The following is a 19,199-nucleotide window of genomic DNA, read 5'->3' as shown; positions in this document are numbered from 1 at the left end:
TTTATGCAAAGTCCTGTCTGAAGTATGGGAAGGAGGCAAGCAAACATGCCTTAGACAGGACCAGCTCAGGAACCTGAGGCACCAGCATTAACGCTGTGTTCCAAAACCACGGAGAGGAGCATCAGTTTTACTGGACTGAGAAGTGGGAGCTGGGGACACGCTGTGAATCAGTTTTTGAACTTCAGTGAACCCACAGCACTTAGCTGGCCTTATCTCCACGGCTGTGTCTCACTCCCAAGCTTCTAGCCTCTGGCGTGACCTGCGTTGCAGCCGTAAACAGGCTCCTGCCTGGAATTCCAGGGTCCACTCCTGAATGGAGCTGCCTCTTTCTGCAATCCAGTCCTCCTGAGCTGCTAATTAAACTCTTGAATGCCAGGCTCAGAAGGGTTTCTCCCTACACAAGCTTCAGGGACTTTTTTCTTCCTGGGGTTCCAACACCAGATCCTTAAATCTCATATGAGGGAGATTATTTGTTAGGTGACGGCTTCCTCGTTGACTAGACCTTCAGTCTGTGACTTCCACAGATCGCAGTGTGGGGAGTGGGGGAAGGGGAGGTCTCTTCTGTTTGTGGGGGGATGGTGGGCTCTTGGTGATGGTGGGGCCACCGATGAGAAAGGGAGATAGCCTGAGACCTACACACACACACACTGCGTTCCCCAGCAAAACAAGTTTCCTGACCCCAGGATGAGTCAAGTTTCTCTTAAGAAAGAAAGGACATGCCATGCCAAAGATTAGATACGAGTTGACCCTGTGAGGAAAACAACCTCGGAATCATTAACCCAGGGCTTCTGAGAAGACTAGGAGCTGCTGGAGGGGACAGAATTAATGGTTTACCCTTCACCAGCTTTCCCCTGGACTCAAGGTGGAGAAACTACAAAAAAGATCACATCCACATTCCTTTGATCTTATGATTTCCACACAGGCAAGTGCAGGTAAACACTAGTCTGGAGGAAGAAAACGCAACAAAACCACGTGCGTAGCCCTTAACTGTTTATTAAGTTCTTTCATGTACGTGCCCCCTTCCGAAGCTCACATCTCTTTGTTTTGCAGATCAGTTAAGGGGAAGTTCAGGAGCATTTAAAGGACTTGGTTCAAGGTGGGAGGTGATGGTGCAGAGAGTCAGCTACCTAGGTGCAACAGCTTTCAGGCAGCGTGCCACCCCGGGTCCCATAGGGAGGTCCAGAGACGGGGAAGGAGGCCGGATAAGCTACAAGGAATTATCACGACTCTGAGAGACAGGCACGAGGAGAGATGTGTGTTTGGGGGACAGGATCTACTCAGAGGAGGGGTGCTGGGGCACAGGAAGGAGCTGGGGCTTAGGAGCACTGGCAGCTTTGAGGATGAACAGGGCTCTGCCAGGTGGAAGAAGGATGAGGAGCAAAGGTGAAGGTGGGGGAGGCTGGCAGAGAGAGGTGGGTAGACCATCAGGCCACAGGAAAGATTGCGGGCAAAGTACAAAGGCTTAAAACGTCACATGTGTTGAGCAACGGCAAGTATTTCAGTGCAGCTTGTTGGAGGGCGAGAGAGGAGGGCGGTGAGGCTGGAGAATCGGGCAGCTGGGTCTTGGGGAGCCCTGGGGTACTATCTGAGTGGCCGGGACTTGCGGGACCATTGAAAAGCAGTGCCTGGTGAGAGTTAGATCTCTCTGGCTCCAGGGTGGAAAGCGGATGGGCAGGGGGAGTCTGGAGACAGGAAATCCTCCAGAAAGCCACTGAATTCATCCTGGCCCGAGTCAGGGAGCCCCAGACTTGGGGGGCAGAAGCGGGCAGTGTGGGCAGAAGCAGACAGGTGGGAGGTGTTGAAGAGACGGAACGGGACAATTTCCTAGCCCACATCCTGAAAGACAGGGAGCTCATGGTGTAGGTCTGGCCCTCATTTAAAGGAAGAGGAACTACAAAAGTGGAGGTGACTTCCCCCTGTGGCTGCGATCAGTAGAGGGGGTGCCCAGAAGAGAGGCTCACGGGAAAGCAAGGAGTACTGGGTTAAGATAAAAACAACAGCTTCCAGATGGCTGCAGGTAAAACATCAGGATGAGGCCGCCAAGAGGGATGGTGGGGCTTCAGCCCTTGGAGACCCTGGAGCGGGGAGACCCCCCAGGCCTTCATCAGGGCAGAGCTGCCCACCAGTGACCTCCTCCCCTGGGCAAAGAGGCACCTCCAGAGAGCCCCTTGTGGCCACATGCTGGTACTGCAGGCTGGTTCTTGAACAGGGGAGCGGGGACTGAGGTTGAGTCACTGGGACCATTACCCTTTGTACACCACAATGAGCCTAATGCCAAGCCCCGAGCTGCGAGCAGGGGAGGTGAGGGGGCCTGGGCAATGAAGGTGTGTCTCATCCAGGGGCCACGTCTCCAGGCCCCCGGCAGTGGGCGGGGCGGGGCTGTGCTGTGTACTTGGTCACTCAGTCGTGTCCGACTCTGTGCGACCCCATGGACTGTAGCCCGCCAGGCTCCTCTGTCCATAGGATTCTCCAGGCAAGAATACTGGAGTGGATTGCCATTCCCTTTCTCCAGGGAATCTTCCCGACCCAAGGATCGAACCCAGGTCTCCCACACTGCAGGCGGATTCCTTACCCTCTGAGCCACCAGGGAAGCCCAAGAATACTGGAGTGGGTAGCCTATCCCTTCTTCAGGGGATCTTCCTGACCCAGGAACAACCCGGGGTCTCCTACAGTGCAGGCGGATTCTTTACCAGCTGAGCTACCCGGGAAGCCCAGTGGAGGGGCAGAGTGTGAAATGGCTGAAAGACAGATCCGAGAGGCTGGGAGTTTGGACTCATCGTCATGGGGACGATGAGTGACCACCAAAAACAGGGCTGGAGTTAGTGTCTGTGTCATTTGAGAAGTGATTGTTGATCACCTACTGTGGGCAAGACAGGAAATCAGAGACTACAAGGATATTCACAAACACACACACACACACACTTATAAACACAAATCACAGCATGGTAGGGACCCCAATGGATAGAACGAGGCTTTGTGAGAACCTACTGTATAGCACAGGGACCTCTACTCAATGTTCTGTGGCGACCTAAAGGGGAAGGACATCCAGAAAAGAGGGGACATGTGTACAGGCATAGGTGATTCACTGCGCTGTACAGCTGAAACTAACACGACATTGTAAAGCAAGCATCAGTTCAGTCGCTCAGTCGTGTCCAACTCTTTGCCACCCCACAGACTGCAGCATGCCAGGCTTCCCTGTCCATCACCAACTCCCGGAGCTTGCTCAAACTCACATCCATCAAGTCGGTGATTCCATCCAACCATCTCATCCTCTCTCGTCCCCTTCTCCTCCTGCCTTCCATCTTTCCCAGCATCAGGGCAACTGTACTCCAGTAAAAACTAAAAAAAAAAAAAAGAGTGAAAGAAAGAGGCTTCATAGAGAAGGGGAGGACTTTCCAGAGAGATGACAGGCTGAGCACACTGGTGGAGAGAATAGTATGATGGAGAGAGAGAATCCTAAAGGAAATCAGTCCTGAAGCTGAAATTCTAATACTTTGGCTACCTGATGTGAAGAACTGACTCATTGGAAAAGACCCTGATGCTGGAAAAGATTGAAGGCGGGAGGAGAAGGGGATGACAGAGGATAAGATGGTTGGATGGCCTCACCGACATGATGACATGAATTTGAGTAGGCTCTGGGAGTTGGTGATGGACAGGGAAGCCTAGCATGCTGCAGTCCATGGGGTCAGAAAGAGTCGGACATGACTGAGTGATTGAACTGAACTGAGAGAGGAGGACTAAGGAGATGTTCACAGATGACAGACAAATACAGTGTGCCCAGGGTGTGATGTGCTTGGGATAGAGAGTGAGATGTGGGATGAGGGTGCAGTGGGAAATGAGGCTGGGAATAGAAGTGAGGTCACAACATAAAGGAGAACCCAGAATGTTGCTCCACCCCTCTGAACCCCATGATATTCATTACTGCAAATAGGACCTGAAGTCCAGGGGTGAGGGCTGTGCAGATCTGGTTTCTCCAGGAGCAGAAGGGCCAGGGAAGCCCAGATCTCCCCCTTTGCCAGTTCAGAGCATGTGAAATGAATAATGGAAGCCAATGGCTCCCCACACACTCTCTAGAGGATGTTACCCGCCCGCAGGTGTGCCGAGGTATTGATACCCCTCCTCCTGGGAGCACGTGGAGGACCAGGCCAGTTGGCTTTGGCTGCCAGGAGCCCCACCTGCTACCCCGGTGTGCCATTCCAATGTTGTCATCTTCTACACAAGCCATGGCCTGTGAAAGGCTGGGAGACATCTTTCTAGGTAAGCACACACGTGTAAGTGATGCAGCTTGAGTGTGGAGTGTGAGTGCAACAGCCAGGAGCTGCTGAGACGTACCTTCCCTGAGAGTTCGCCTGCTCCCCGCAGCTTCAAATGATGTTCACCATGTCACCCCTCTTCCCTCTTCCTACTGACACTGTCACATTCCTAGGACCCTGCCATAACACAATAGATGCTGGTTCAAGGAGAAATTAAAGAAACAGGAACAAATACAGTGCTTCTCATAAAACTTCTTATAAAGCTAAATTAGCTTTTTGGAGATCTATCCTTTGCTTTGAGATCATGTCCTGCCTCCTTGTTTTTTAACATTTTATTTTGAAGTGCAGTTGAGCTTTACACAACATGAGTTTGAATTGCCCGGGTGAACTCAATTTTTTACTGAATACATACTATAGTACAACACGATCCACAGTTGGTTGAACCTGCAGATAAGTAACTGTGGATTCAGAGGGCTGACTGTAAAGTTATATGTGGATTTTCACCTGGAAATGGAGAGTGGGATTCCTAACCCATATTGTTCAAGGATCAATTTATAACATTCATACAAAAAAGTGTGTCATTGTAAGCATTCCACTGGATGAGGCTTCATAGATGAACAATCCCATGAAACTAGCACCTGGTGAAGAATCAGAGCATCTCCCTAACCCTGGACATGCTACCTTGCAGTCACTCAAGGGTAACCACTACCCTAGCTTCTAACACTGTAGATGAGTGTCATTTGCTTTTCAACTTTACATAAGTGGAATCATATACTATGTACTCTTTGGTCCTAGTTTCCTTCCCTTAACATCACATTTATGAGGTTTGTCCATGACTTTGCTGGCAATCATCCATTTATTTTCGCTGCTATACAGTATTCCATTGTGTGACCATAATTCACTATTTCTGTGTTGATTTGAGTTATGATCAGTTTCGAGCTATTGAAAATAGTGCTACTATGAACATTTATATACAGATCTTTTGGTAAAAATATAAACTTCCGTTGGGCATAAACTTAGGAGCAGCATTGAATATATGCATACGTTCAGCTTTTGATTATACTGCCAAGCTATTTTCCTTCCAAAATGACTGTGAAAATAACAATTTCCACCAGAAATGTATGAAAATCCTGGTTGTTCCATATCTTTGCCAATATTGGATACTTTTTTTTGCTTTCATTTTAGGCATTCAGGTGGGATATAATGCCTTTTCTCCCTTTTTCATGATAAAAATATACTTAAAAATATATAATATGGTGACTTACAGAAAATGGTAGTTTTGTTGTAATGTCCTTAATAGGCAAAATTCAAAGTTGGTTTACAAATTAATTTTGAAATTTCACACATCTCTGGACTCTTAAAAGTCTTGTATAAACATGTCAAAGGGTTTTTCATTTTGAGGGAGTTTATTTATTATCTATTTATTTACATTTGGCTGCGCTGGGTCTTCATTGCCGCTTGCGGGCTTTCTCTAGTTGCAGCGAGCAGGGCTACTCTTCACTGTGGTGCAGCTAGTCTTCTCACTGTGGTGGCTTCCCTTGTTGCAGAGCACAGGCTCTAGGGTGCACGGGCTTCAGTAGCTGTGACTCGTGGGCTCAGAAGTTGCAGTATGCAGGCTCTGGAGTGCAGGCTCAATAGTTGCTCCATGGCATGTGGCATCTTCCCGGACCAGGGATTGACCCTATGTCCCATGTGTTGGCAGGTGGATTCTTAACCACTGGACCACCAGGAAGTCCGGGAGTTTGCATTTTTAAACATCTCCTATCATCTCATTCTAGTACCTTTTGCCTTATAACAAACTACCCCAAATCTTTGTGGCTTGAAACAACAGTCATTTTCTTATATCTCATAGATTCTTCTACATGAGGAATATGGGCAGGGCTCAGCAGGGTGAATCTCCCACTCCTTGTGGTATCAAGCGAGGTTGACAAGTAGTCTGGCCTGGAGAATCAAAGGTAGCACCACTCACAAGTCTGGTGACTTGAGGAATATGCTAGAAGGTGGGATTCAGCTGGAACTGGTCAATGGGAATGCCTACATGTGGCCTCTCCAGCATGATGGTCTCAGGTAGTCAGATGGCTTCCCTCAGATCAAGTGCCCAAGATAACCAAGTGGAAGCTACTTCTGAATGAGCCTCAGAAGTCACCCAGCCTAACTTCTACTGCATTCTGTGGTTACAACCAAGTCATAAGGCCAGGCCAGATTTAAAGGGAGAGCAACTAGACTCCACCTCTTGACAGGGAAATTGGAAGCTCACAGTGAAAAAGAACATGAGGGTGGCAATATCACCATGGCCCTCTTTGGAAATTAGAGTTTGCCACTCCCACCCCACGCCCATCCTAACAATGTAAACCTGCTCCTCAGGCACATCCTGCCTGAGGAGCCCTGAGGTAACTGTGGTGAGACCACCTATCCCCTTCTTTTATGCTCTTCCCCCTGCCCCATTTTCACGTTATTGTCTTACTCCCCTCTCTTCCTTTCCCCTTTCAGTTAATGAAACTCACAAGGACTCCTGCTGGACCTTTCTTAGTCCCTTCCTCCCTATCTCTCTTCACATACCTTCAAGCTCTTTGACCTCTGAGGGACAGATTACTGGAACACCTAGAACCACAGCAGGTCAAGCCCAGAAGGATCTTGCCTAATCCCATGTGCACTTTACAGATGAGGAAGTTGAGGCCTAGAAAGGAAAGGGACTTTCCCAAGATCCAACTTCAAGTAAATAGTGGAGTTCTGGCTAGCACAGCACAAAAGATAGCCTACAGTGGGTCTCAAAGAATGTCAACACTTGCTTTCCATTTCGGACTTCCTGAAACTAAAGTCACTGGTTTCTGTTTCAGGTTCAGTGCCTTACCATCACAATGTAAGGCCTCTTGGTTCAGGAGTGAAATCAATGCTGGCAGATTTCTGTGCCCAGAGAGATCTGTCCCAGCCCTGGCCTGGGTCTCAGTCTCTAGAGATGAATGGGGAAGGGGGGATCACAGATACTGCAAGTTGGGATTCACACAACCAGCCTCCCTCCAACCACCACCTTGTATTCCCGACATAAGTAGCTCCTTTCGATCCCAAAGTCCAAGAATTCCCTGAATCAAGAATAAACTAGCAGCCCGTTTTGAAATTTTCTAGGCACCTGGGATCTAACTTAGGCTGACGATGACTGAAGTCAGGCCGAGGATAAACCAGAAGTGACATAAAACAAGAAGACACAATTCTTAAGGCCAGGCCCTAGAGATAAAAACTCTGTTACATTAAAGTCAATTTCCTCTGTTCACTCCAAACAAGAGGAGTCTGGGGCCTGGAGTAGGGATCCCAGGCAGGACCACCAGACATCCCATAGCATATTAGCAGCTGGACATTGAGAGAAGAGCAAGAACTGGGGAAAAAAAGGGGCTGGCACACTGCTCTGGGTTCTGACTAGTAATGACACGGAGAACAGCCAGCTAGGGACTTTTTGTAACCCACCAGTCCAGTGCTTTTGGCCACAGTGAGCAGGTCTGTGAGTCGGTGAGAAACTGAGAGTGATAATGGGTGTGCTGTCAGGGAAGTCACCTTAGGCAACACCTAATGACCTAAGTCACTTTAGGTCAACAGTGAGTCACCCCCAAGACCATCTGTGTGCCTGGAACGGAGGGAGAAATCGTATCTGTGCAGTATTCTGTCAAGAAAAAGTGTCAGTCGCTCAGTCGTGTCTGACTCTTTGCAACCCCATGGACTGTAGCCTGCCGCGCTCCGCCATCCATGGAATTCTCCAGGCAAGAGTACTGGAGTGGGTTGCATTTCCTTCTCCAGGGGATCTTCCCAACTCAGGAGTTGAACCCGGGTTTTCCACATTCCAGGTAGATTCTTTAATGTCTGAGCCACCAGGAAAGCCCATTGAGAAGAAGGGATTAAACTAATTCTTTTAATTGGTACAGCCTGTAACCTCCTTTAGGGGAGTGGCCAGTCTTACCATTTCTGGGTTCCCAGGTACAGCACAGAGTTTGGTTCATATGAAGGGCTCCAGAAATGTTTGTTATAAAGATTTACAGTCACCAGTCCATTCATTTATTGTTGTTGTTCAGTCACCCAGTCATGTCCAACTCTTTGCAGCATGCCAGGCTTCCCTGTCCATCACCAGCTACCAGAGGTTGCTCAAACTCATGTCCATTGAGTTGGTGATGCCATCTAACCATCTCATCCTTTGTTGTCCCCTTCTCTTCCCGCCTTCAATCTTTCCCAGCATCAGGGTCTTTTCCAACGATTCAGCTCTTTGCAATCAGGTGGCCAAAGTATTAGAGCTTCAGCTTCAGCATCAGTCCTTTCAGTGAATATTCCGGGCTGATTTTCTTTAGGATGGATTGGTTTGACCTCCTCGTTGTCCAAGGGACTCTCAAGAGTCTTCTCCATCACTACATTTTAAAATCATTCATTATTTTAACCTGCATCCAAGCACAACGATGACCTTCCATAGTCCCTTCATCCCTCCTCCCAGCAGCTCTCTGCCAACTCTCACTGATGGGAAGCCCAGGACATGGAGAGATACCACTAATATTGTGGTGTCTGCCTGTGATGCCAGACCCTCCCCAGGGGCCCTCTACTAAGAGTGGCAGACACAAGTCATGGAGGATCCCGTGTCTTTCTTTTTTGCTGGGGTCCCTTTCTCCAGTCCATGTCTCCTTCCTGCCAAACAAATAAAGGAACAGTTTCCTTTCCTCCACACCCACCTCCTGGAGAGAGAAAAAAAAGGGAAACACCGTCAGCTAACAGTGTCATTTCCAAGCCCGTGGTTGACCAGAGCCCGTGCCTGGCCCGCATCCACACAGTCTGCTGCTGTGGCTGGGCAGAACTTTTAGGAGCAGCTGCTGCCCTGGGCATAGGGCCAAGAAATTGGGAACCCACTCCATGTTTCCCTCCAAGTTCTGCAATCTTTCTCGTTGTGTCTTACTTGGGGCTTCCACAGATAATAATGGTAGGATCGATTGAGTGCTTCCTCTAAGGCAGCTGCTGTTTGAAGGACCCTGGGGATTATTGTGTTTAGTTCTTTATCCACAACTCTATGAAGTAGGCAGTATTATTCCCATTCTTCAGATGAAGAAACTGAAGCACAGATGGGTTCAAATAACTTACCCAAGACCCCCAGAGGTGGAGCCAGGCTTAAGTTCCCAGGGGTCTGATTCTGGACTCCACCATGGGCTAACTCCATGGACTGTATGGCCTTAGAAGCTACCAGACCCTCCACTGTGGAGTGGCCAGCCTAGAGCCAGCAGTCAATGAGCTTTGTGGCTTAGAACCATCCATGGTGCTTAGAACCGTGGGTACTACACCAGGGACCAGCCTCCCCCGGGCTTTGGGGACACTTCATCTCCTTCATTCCTCTGCCACAGGCAGCACCCTTCACTCGGGCTCAGGAGTGTTGGGGCCACTGGGGAAGTGAGTGGGTGGGGTAGCATGTTCCTTCTTCTAGAAAAACAACCCAAAGTCCTGTCCTGCTGTCATCTGCATATTCAGGCTGTGACACTTCAGACACTCAAGGGATGGCTTTCCAGACCCCAACAAGAAACCCCAGTCAAATGAGAAGACTCTTGAGAGTCCCTTGAACTGCAAGGAGATCAAACCAGCCAATCCTAAAGGAAATTAGTCCTGAATATCCATTGGAAGGACTGATGCTGAAGCTGAAACTCCAATATTTTGGCCACCTGATGTGAAGAACTGACTGGTTGGAAAACACCCTGATGCTGGGAAAGATTGAAGGCGGGAGAAGTGGACAACAGAGGATGAGATGGTTGGATGGCATCACTGACTCAATGGACATGAGTTTGAGTAAGCTCCAAGAGTTGGTGATGGACAGGGAGGCCTGGCGTGCTGCAGTCCATGGGGTGGCAAAGAATCGGGCACGACTGAGCGACTGAAACGAACTGAACACCTTTCTAGCAAGATAGGAGGGAAATGGCCCTTGGGAAAGCCACTCAGCCACATGCTCTTAGGACCATTCACTTGCTAGATAACAAATGTCCGCTGTGCACCATTCTGACTGGCCAGGCAGTACTTGCCACTCACTCACCCGCTCTTGCTCCTTCTTCCTCTCCTCTTCATCCCCTCCCCGTGGGCTGGCTCCAACTCCACTGAGAAGCTTTGTCTCTCTGCTCCCAAGTCCTGCCTCCAGCTTTGTTCCCTTCTGCCTTGACTCATATCTGAGAATCCCTCCTCCCACTGGCCAGCCACCCCCTTAACGTGACTTGAATCCCCTCCCTTGGACCCCAATACATTTGAGGATGAAGCTTCAAGGTCCAGGAAACAAGAAAAACACTGATAGATCTTTCAGTGGGCCTAAGATGAGGATCTGCAGACCTGAGGGATGACAGGAATTCCCACTACAAGGCAGGGCTGCTGCGCTCTCTCAGGGGAGGTGGCTGCCTTTGCCCTCCTCCACTCCAGAGTGGGAGTCCTTCTGCGTTTAATTCCCTGGGTTGCTTTTGGTGGCATGCTAATATATGCAAACCAAATGCAAATGAATATAAAAAGCTATGTGGTTTACTGGAAATCAGTGGCTCCCTGACAAGAAGACGAGAAGACTGTAGGGAAATTTTGGAATCTACTTCCCAAGAGAAATTTAAAAATAGAGTGTCCTAAGTTGGGGTTTGGGGAGGGGTGCGGCTGGAAGTCATTCGGAGGAAGGAGCAGTCTGGTTCTATGTCATTACTAAGTGACCCAGCAAAAGTCAGTGGAAGAGAAAGCATCTAGCTGCCAAGCCTTCCCCACTTCTCCTCTCTTGGCTGCAAGCTCTGGTTCAGCCCCATGCCCTGCCAAAGCCACTTGATGCTGGAGGGCAGGGCACCCAGGGCATTACAGCATCTTTGAAATGAGGTATTATTTACATCCCACTCCCCCTGACAGCACTCTGATATCCTCCTCTCTTTTTGCATCTCCTACGTTGACCCTCTTCTACTTGTCCTCGTTGGGTATGGCTGGTCAAGTGAACAGAATGTTCTGGAATCTGGCCAAGGGGGTTAGGCAGCAGTCTGGACGTTCCTATAAAAAAGGGCTTCAGAGGATAGCTCTGGGATAGGTCAACTCAAGCACAAACCCTTAGGTGCCTCATTTGCAGGGAGAGGGAGACCCCTCCAAGAAAGACAGGAGAGAAGAGAGTGGCCCCAGAAGCAACAGCTCCCACTCTTCTGCCCCAGGCTGGGATGTGCTGAGTAACTCCAAAAGGGAGAGACTGACGTCTTCTTGAAGATTAAAATCTTTCCACCAGTCTACTAAGCTTCATGAGAATGTTTTCCCGTATATTAACATAACTGTTTGATGCTGCCATAGAGGTCATTTTCTTCTGGTTCTTTCCTCCAGGTAACTAGAGCACAGATGCTTCTGGTTGTGAAGGTAATACTCCAGCAAACTCTTAACACATGTTCTGAAAAGATTTTAAAACAAACTTCCCCAAGATTCAGGAACCACCTCACTGCTTCCCTGAAAGGAGGTAACCCAAACTGAACCCTCCACTCCAGGAGAGAGGAGCTGTGTTCTCTGTCTGCTCCTAACTAGGTAGGAAGTGTGCTGAAGGCCAGCTTTCAACCATTCAGTATTTGGGGTTACTCAGAGAAAAGAAAACATGCTCTTCAATATATTTAAAAGAGAAGGGTACACTGTGTATCAAGCATGTTCTGTGCATCTTTTAAGTCTTCAACTGTCCCAGTGGACATGTATCACTCCCATTGTACAGATGAAGAAACTAAGGCTAAGAGTTCAAGGCATTTGCCTAAGGTCACACAGCTGATGAATGGTTTTGGCAGAACTTTCTACTGCTTGTGAGTATCCATTTTCTCTTTTTCTTTCTAGGTATGTCTTAAACTATTTTCCTTGGTCATCTTGCAATTAGGCTAACCACATCACTGAATTCTGGCCAGTGAAATAGGGGACAGAAATGATTTTGCCACTTCTGGTCCTTGGTCTATCATGCCTTTTCCCATCACTATCTGGATGACCCAGGGCACTGGGAAGCTGTGAAAATGGGAGGAACTTGCTCCCTGAGTGACTACATGGAGCAGAGCACCCCTCACCCTGCCCTCTGACTTGGGTGAGGTAAACATTCACTGTGTTAATCCACTGAGAGCTTAGTTTGTCCTAAGAGCATGGGGAAGGTAAGATCTGAAGCCCAATCCATCAGGCTCTAAAGGCTCTTCTCTCTCATTAAGCCATACTGCCACAAGTTCTGAAGAAACAACAAAAATCCAACTCTAAAATATTGCCTAATCCCACAGCTCACCTCTCTCCTGCCATGTCTCTCCCACAACCAAGAACAAGATTCTTGTTTTGTTTGTTTATTATTATTCAACTCTTTGCTTATTATTATTCTTGTCTGTTTATTATTCAACTGTGCCAGGTCTTGGATGTAGCACATGGCATCTTTTGTTGCAGCCCACAGACTCTCTGGTTGCGGCATGTGGGGCCTTAGTTCCTTGACCCGGGATCAAACCCGAGTCCCCTGCATTGCAAAGGAGATTCTCAACCACTGGACCACCGGCGGAAGTCCCAAGAACTAGATTCTTAAAGACTTTAGAGGAAACTGGGAAGGCCAATACATAAAATCAAGCAGACAATTGGCAAATATTTGTTGATGGCATACTACCTGCCAAGCCTAGACAAAATTATTGAGGTCATGAGCTCATCCGTGCTCTCCTGGATGGGAGCGGGTCAGAGGATAGGGTGGGAGGTAGGCATAAGCCTATTCTTTTGTAGCAATGATGAGGTTATTGAATCCTTGATTCTCCCTTTGTGTTCATGAGCTGCCTGGGGAGTGTCTGATTTTATATTTGAGAATAGACTTTCAACTAAGAAACATCTTTCAAATTCGAAGTACATTATTTTCCTGAAGTTTCACATTTTACAGATGGGCAGACTGAGACTCAGAGAAGCTTAGGTAGGGCCCCAGGCCACAGCGGAAGCAGTTAAATTTGAACTCGGCTTTGTCTGATTCCAAAGTCCTTGCTCATTGCACTCTGCCTGTGTTTCTTAAGCCGGACCGCTCTTCAGAATCACCAGGGGAACAGTTCAAATACAGATTCCTCGGCCTGGTGCCAGACTCCCAAGTCACTGACCCGGGGCTGGCCTCAGCATTCTCTCTTCACACGCACATCCCAGACAAAAGCAAAGACCAGCCAAGTTGGGGTCCAGTCCTTGCAATGGGGAAGACTAAGAGGATACATGGATACTGAGGGAGTGGGCGGAAGGAAACAAGAAGGGCCTTCTACAGCTTCGTCCAGGGCTGGCCCTGCTCACAGTCAAGATCCTGGCCGGGAGACCCAGAGAACAATTAAACGAAATCAAGAAAAGGCCTTTCTTCCCAGCTGTTCTCCTTACATCTTTACTGTGGGAAGAGGGTATCTTGCCTGTGGAATGCTGCTGCACAGTCAACTCTAGACCTATTTTTTTTTAAACTTCGCCAGGGATGAAGAAAGAAAGGTCTGTCAAGGTTCAGAAGATGCTAGTCATTCTCCTGATTCACCAGACTGCCTTGATTTAGTGCTCACTGCGTCCAAGACTGTCCTCTGAGAGGTGCTGGAATGAAACTGATTGCCACGCCATTGTGGAAGCCAATTCATGAAGAAAGGAGCCAAGAACGGCTGGCAGGTATTGTTTAGCCATGAGGAACTGAAACGTTGCTTGAAGAAACACTTTAGCATATTTGCACATCAATAGGCACTACAGGAGCTCTACTGCCATTTTTTGAGAGCTTAGTCTGTACGGGTTCGCAATCCCCTATCCACAGGTTGACCCTATCATTTACCATCTAAACTGGGCAGTTGTAACAGTGAAACCTGGGAGAGCTATTAAAAATTTCACCAGGACAAGGGTAAACCAGAATGTCCCAAGCACACTGGAATGTATCCAAAACCCTGAGGACAAGTGGGTCTCAGATTCACTTTTCAAAGATTTTATAGATAATATTGTACATCTCTGTGTCCTGTGTGTGAGTGTGCATGCTAAGTCGCTTCAGTCATGTCTGACTCTTTGCAACCCTATGAACTGTAGCCCGCCAGGCTCCACTGTCCATGGGATTCTCCAGGCAAGAGTTCTGGACCACTTCAGGCCCTCTTCCAGGGGATTTTCCCAACCCAGGGATCGAACCCGCATTTCTTATGTCTCCTGCACTGGCAAGCGGGTTCTTTACCACTAGCGCCACCTAGGAAGCCCCTACATATACAAACACCCTAGAGGGGTCTTGGGCAGCTCCTCATGCTCAAACATTATTTTCCTGCAGCAAATGTATGAATGTTACAAGTGGGATAAATAGATATGGATACTTGAGGTCAAATTTTGCCATCTAATGATGTATGAAAAATGCTTGTTTTCAAATTGTGGAAATGGCTTGTGGACCTGTACCAGGAGCTCTAAGTACTTTCCATGGTGTGACAAAGATGCTAGCTGCTCCAGTGTAAAGATCCTCCCCTTCGTTGATAGTGGATAAGCGGACCCCTAGCCATCTGGAATTTCCCAGTGTTCCTTGCAGCTAGGTGTGGTCCTGTGACTGAGATCTGGCTGATGAGGTTTACAGGTGGAAAGATGTGATCAGGACTTGAGGCACATGTACAGGTACAGATGCTCCGGTTGTTGATAGAGGGCATCCATTCTGATTAGTCAAAATCCGTGTTGTAAACACTTTGAAAATTACTTCTGGCGTGAAACTTCTAGGAAGTCTCTTTAAAGAGATGGGTGCACTCTTCTCCCCTCCTCCCTCCTGGCTGGAGTGTGGACATGATGGTCAGACCATGAGTATCCACTCCACTTTGGACCTCGAAGCTGAAGGCCACACTCTGGAAAGGATGAACTAGAAAGTTGGAAGGATCTTGGGTTCGGATAACTCCCTGGATGGCCTACTACTGGAATTTTTATGTGAGAGAATAAAATCTTATTGACTTGTCACAATTTCTTTATATTTTCTTGTTTATTTACTAAGTCGTGTCAGACTCTCTGTGATCCCATGGACTGCAGCATGCCAGGCTTCCCTGTCCTTCACTATTTCCCAGAGTTTGCTCAAGTTCATGCCCATCAAGTTAATGATGCTATCTAACCATCTCATCCTCTGCCACCCTTTTCTCCTTTGGCCTCTGATCTTCCCCAGAGTCAGGGTCTTTTCCAATGAGTTGGCTCTTCGCATCAGGTAGCTGAAGTATTGGAGCTTCAGCTTCAACATCAGTCCTTCCACTGAATATTCAGGGTTGATTTCCTTTAGGATTGACTAGTTTGACCTTCTTGCTGTCCAAGGGACTCTCAAGAATCTTCCCTGCACCACAATTCGAAAGCATCAGTTCTTTGGCTGTCAGCCTTCTTTGGGGTACAACTCTCACAACCGTACATGAATACTGGAAAAACCATAGCTTTGACTATATGGACCTTTGTCAGCAACGTGATGTCTTTGCTTTTCAATACACTGGCTAGGTTTACCATAGCTTTCCTTTCAAGGAGCAAGCATCTTATAATTTCATGGCTCCTCTGTCCATGGAATTCTCCAGGCAAGAATACCAGAGTGGGTAGCCATCCCCTTCTCCAGGGCATCTTCCCAATGCAGGGATCGAACCCAGGTCTCCCTCGTTGCAGGCAGATTCTTTACCGTCCAAGTCACCAGGGAAGCCCAGCTTTCAGAGAGGCTTTTAAATCCCTGTATCTTAGCTGGGCGGCCTGGTTTTGTGTTGGCTGCAGCCTGCAACTCCTCTTTCCTATTGGATGAGCATCTCCCATTGTACAAGGTCTTGGTAAATGGCTGCTTTGGAGACTGAACAGGCCAGGTGGTCCTTCTCTGTACCCAGGGGTCCCGGTTGAATCCCAGCTTGATTCAATATGATCCTTCAGCTAAGGCTTCAGTTTTGAACAAGTGATGCAAAGCACAGAGGTGCTAGAATTCTTTTCCAGGCATGAAGGGTCCAAACTAGACTGTTCTGACTGACAAGCATTTATTTCAAAAGTCTTCTGCTATTTTCGGCCTATTTCCTCAAGGCCCCACCCTACAGTTTGCTCCCAATAAATTCCCCTTTTGGTTACGGCAACCAGACAACTGTTTCTTGCTGCTGAAAGCCTTCCCCCAGTTGTGACAGGCTACAACCATCAGTAGCCTGCCAAACAGCTGCTCCAACCCTTTCTTGCTAAAGAATCCCATGTTTCCATTTGTTCACCCACCAGGCTCAAGCGGACAAATCATGATTGGTCAGTCCCATTCCTTTGTCCGGTGATTGGTTTAGTATTAGACCTGGGACCTAGGTCTGACCAGGGAACCAAGAAGAAGTTGCTAGTAGCTTCTGAGAAAGATTTTCCTCACCGACTGCATTGTTGCCCCTTTTCTTCCTGCTTGAGAAGCTGCTACATGGGAAAGGAAGCTTGGAGCCACTGTAGCCATCTTACCACCATGAGGGAAGATAGTGGCAGCCATGAAGAAGACAGAGAGAGAGGTGGAGGAGCTTGGTCCTCGATGATCTCTCAGAGACATCACCCCAACCCCAGAACCACCTCATCTGATCTGCTGCTTTGTCATGATGAATGCGTCCCATCATTTAGTCCTTTATTTCAAAAGTTTTGTTATTTGCAACCAAAGGATCCTGATCTACTGATTCACTGAATTTCACTGTTTTCAAAATTATTAATCACATGTTGTTGAAGTTAGAAGAAAACCTGGGCAATCAACTAGCTTTGAGTTGCTTTGAGCTGCTTTGTGATAGAAGAACCTGAAGCAGATATAGAGACAGAACCAGAAAGAGAAGCCAGGCCACCTGAGTCTTACCTCTTAGCAGGTGCTCCAGCACCCTGAGGAGACTGAGTGTTCACGGCAGGACAGTGGTAGGGAGCATCTTTTCTGTACAAACTTAAAGCAATTATATTTAAAATTTATGACTTTAAAAGGTTTGAATACTAAATCAGATTCTCTGGATTTTTTTCCCCCTTTGTTCAGTTTTGTAGTTTTTACTCTCAGAAAATAAAATTCTCAAAATCATATAGCTTCTTGTTTTGTGTTTGAGTGATTCATTCCTGTTTGACCTACTTTCTGATCAGTTGTGTATTTGTTGTGTAATAAACCACATAGAACTTACTGTCTTTAAAAAAAAAATAGCTTACTAGCGACAGTGCAGGGTTGAGCCGTGTTACCTTCCATTCTCTGACTCAAATTCCCAGCTTCTTTTTATTTTCTAATCAAGACTTCTTTTCTGGTTGAGTCACAGGCAGATCTTTGAAGCAAAGTCAGGACGTCAGGTGCAGAGGTGGGGACAGGTCAGGGAGCCACTTTGCGGGTCACTGTTCTTTGCTGGAAACAGAGAAACAGGGAAGAAAGGCTCGAGGGAGCTGGGGCCAAGAAAGCACTTGCCCTTCCTACATCCTTGCTTTTATCTCCCAGTGTCCCCACACTGGGCTTCTTGACTCTTTCCATCTTCTCAAAGAAAAGAAACTCAAGAAAACACTTAAGCTGAAACCAAAATGATCTCCGCCCCATTCAAGACAACTCTATGGTCACAACTGTCAGTGGTACCCATCTCTCGGTCTCCAAGCACTATTTTCCATGCCTCCTCCTTCCTCATCCCACGTTCCAGCAGGAGCCAAGTCCAACCCTCAAACTTATCCTTCATTAGGCCTTTCCTGAGACGTCCCCTGAGACTTGATTTTCTTGGGCTCCAAAATCACTGCAGATGGTGACTTCAGTCCTGTAGTTAAAAGACGCTTTCTCCTTGGAAGAAAAGCTATGACAAACCTAGAGAGCATATTAAAAAGCAGAGACGTTACTTTGCCAACAAAGGTCCGTCTCATCAAGGCTATGGTTTTTCCAGTAGTCATGTATGGATGTGAGAGTTGGACCATGAAGAAAGCTGAGCGCTGAAGAATTGATGCTTTTGAACTGTGGTGTTGGAGAAGACTCTTGAGAGCCCCTTGGACTGCAAGAAGATCCAACCAGTCCATCCTAAAGGAAATCAGTCCTGAATATTCATTGAAAGGACTGATGCTGAAGCTGAAGTTCCCACAATTTGGCCACTTGATATGAAGAACTGACTCATTGGGAAAGACCCTGATGCTGGGAAAGATTGAAGATGGGAGGAGAAGGGGACAGACAAAGGATGAGATGATTGAATGGCATCACCAACTCAATGGACATGAGTTTGAGTCAACTCTGGGAGATGGTGATGCACAGGGAAGCCTGGTGTGCTGCAGTCCATGGGGTCGCAAAGAGTCGGACACAACTGAGCAACTGAACTGAACTGAGACCCCCCCCCCCCCAAGAAAGGAAGTGAGCTTTGAGAGCCTGGAGGAAAGCTCTGACTCATCAACCCCCAGCCTCACTCGGAACCTGACTGGGGTGGATGGGGGGCTCACCCACCTTCAAGTCTCTCCCCCTTTAAATCTGTCTCCCTCACCTGGTCCTGTGTTCCCAGGGCCCAGCACATCCTGGGTTCCTAAAAAGTGTTTGCAGAATGAATTTATGCAAATTCATTCAAATATGCAAATTAATTCATTGCAAATGAATGAATAAATGAAGGAAGGATCATGAAGCCGAGCAGAGACCGCTGGACGGAAGAGCCTCCAGTCTATCGAGCTGGCAGGGCAGTGAGTCACACAGCTCTCCACACCTCTAAGGCAACGCTCTGAAAACCATTAGCAGGCCATTAGCTCTGACTCAGGCCCAGCTGGCAGAGAGTGGGCTTTAGTCACTCAGCTGCAGGGTTCACACACGGGGTGCCCATCCCTTGGACCAAAAGCCTTGCCTCCCGAACCCAGCGCCTCTGGCCAGACCCGGGCTCAGGCCTCCTGCCATCGTCCTGCCTGGGCAAAGCCGCAGGGTGGAAGCTCCTGGCAGGCGGGGGCTTTGTCTCACGGCCTGTGTATCCCCAGGAACAGGCTCACCAAAGGGATTATTAGGTGCTCATTAGGTGCCAGCAGCTTGAACACACAGATATCTTTCAGGCCACACAGTGGTTCTGTGAGGCGGGTCCTCTTCAG

At 48.0% G+C, this 19,199-nt stretch overlaps 1 long non-coding RNA gene across 1 annotated transcript; it reads left to right on the top strand.

Annotated features, from left to right (window-relative positions):
* The first annotated feature begins 1,535 nt into the window (after positions 1 to 1,535).
* Positions 1,536 to 14,233, top strand: LOC122708321. The gene is made up of 3 exons (XR_006345116.1): positions 1,536 to 1,628; positions 4,095 to 4,257; positions 13,673 to 14,233. It is a non-coding gene; the product is annotated as an uncharacterized LOC122708321 (long non-coding RNA).
* The last annotated feature ends 4,966 nt before the right edge of the window (positions 14,234 to 19,199 follow it).

The sequence above is a fragment of the Cervus elaphus genome, chromosome 14 (assembly GCF_910594005.1).
Source record: "Cervus elaphus chromosome 14, mCerEla1.1, whole genome shotgun sequence".
In the NCBI taxonomy this organism is placed as follows: domain Eukaryota; kingdom Metazoa; phylum Chordata; class Mammalia; order Artiodactyla; family Cervidae; genus Cervus; species Cervus elaphus.
This window is presented reverse-complemented; position numbering and strand designations above follow the sequence as displayed.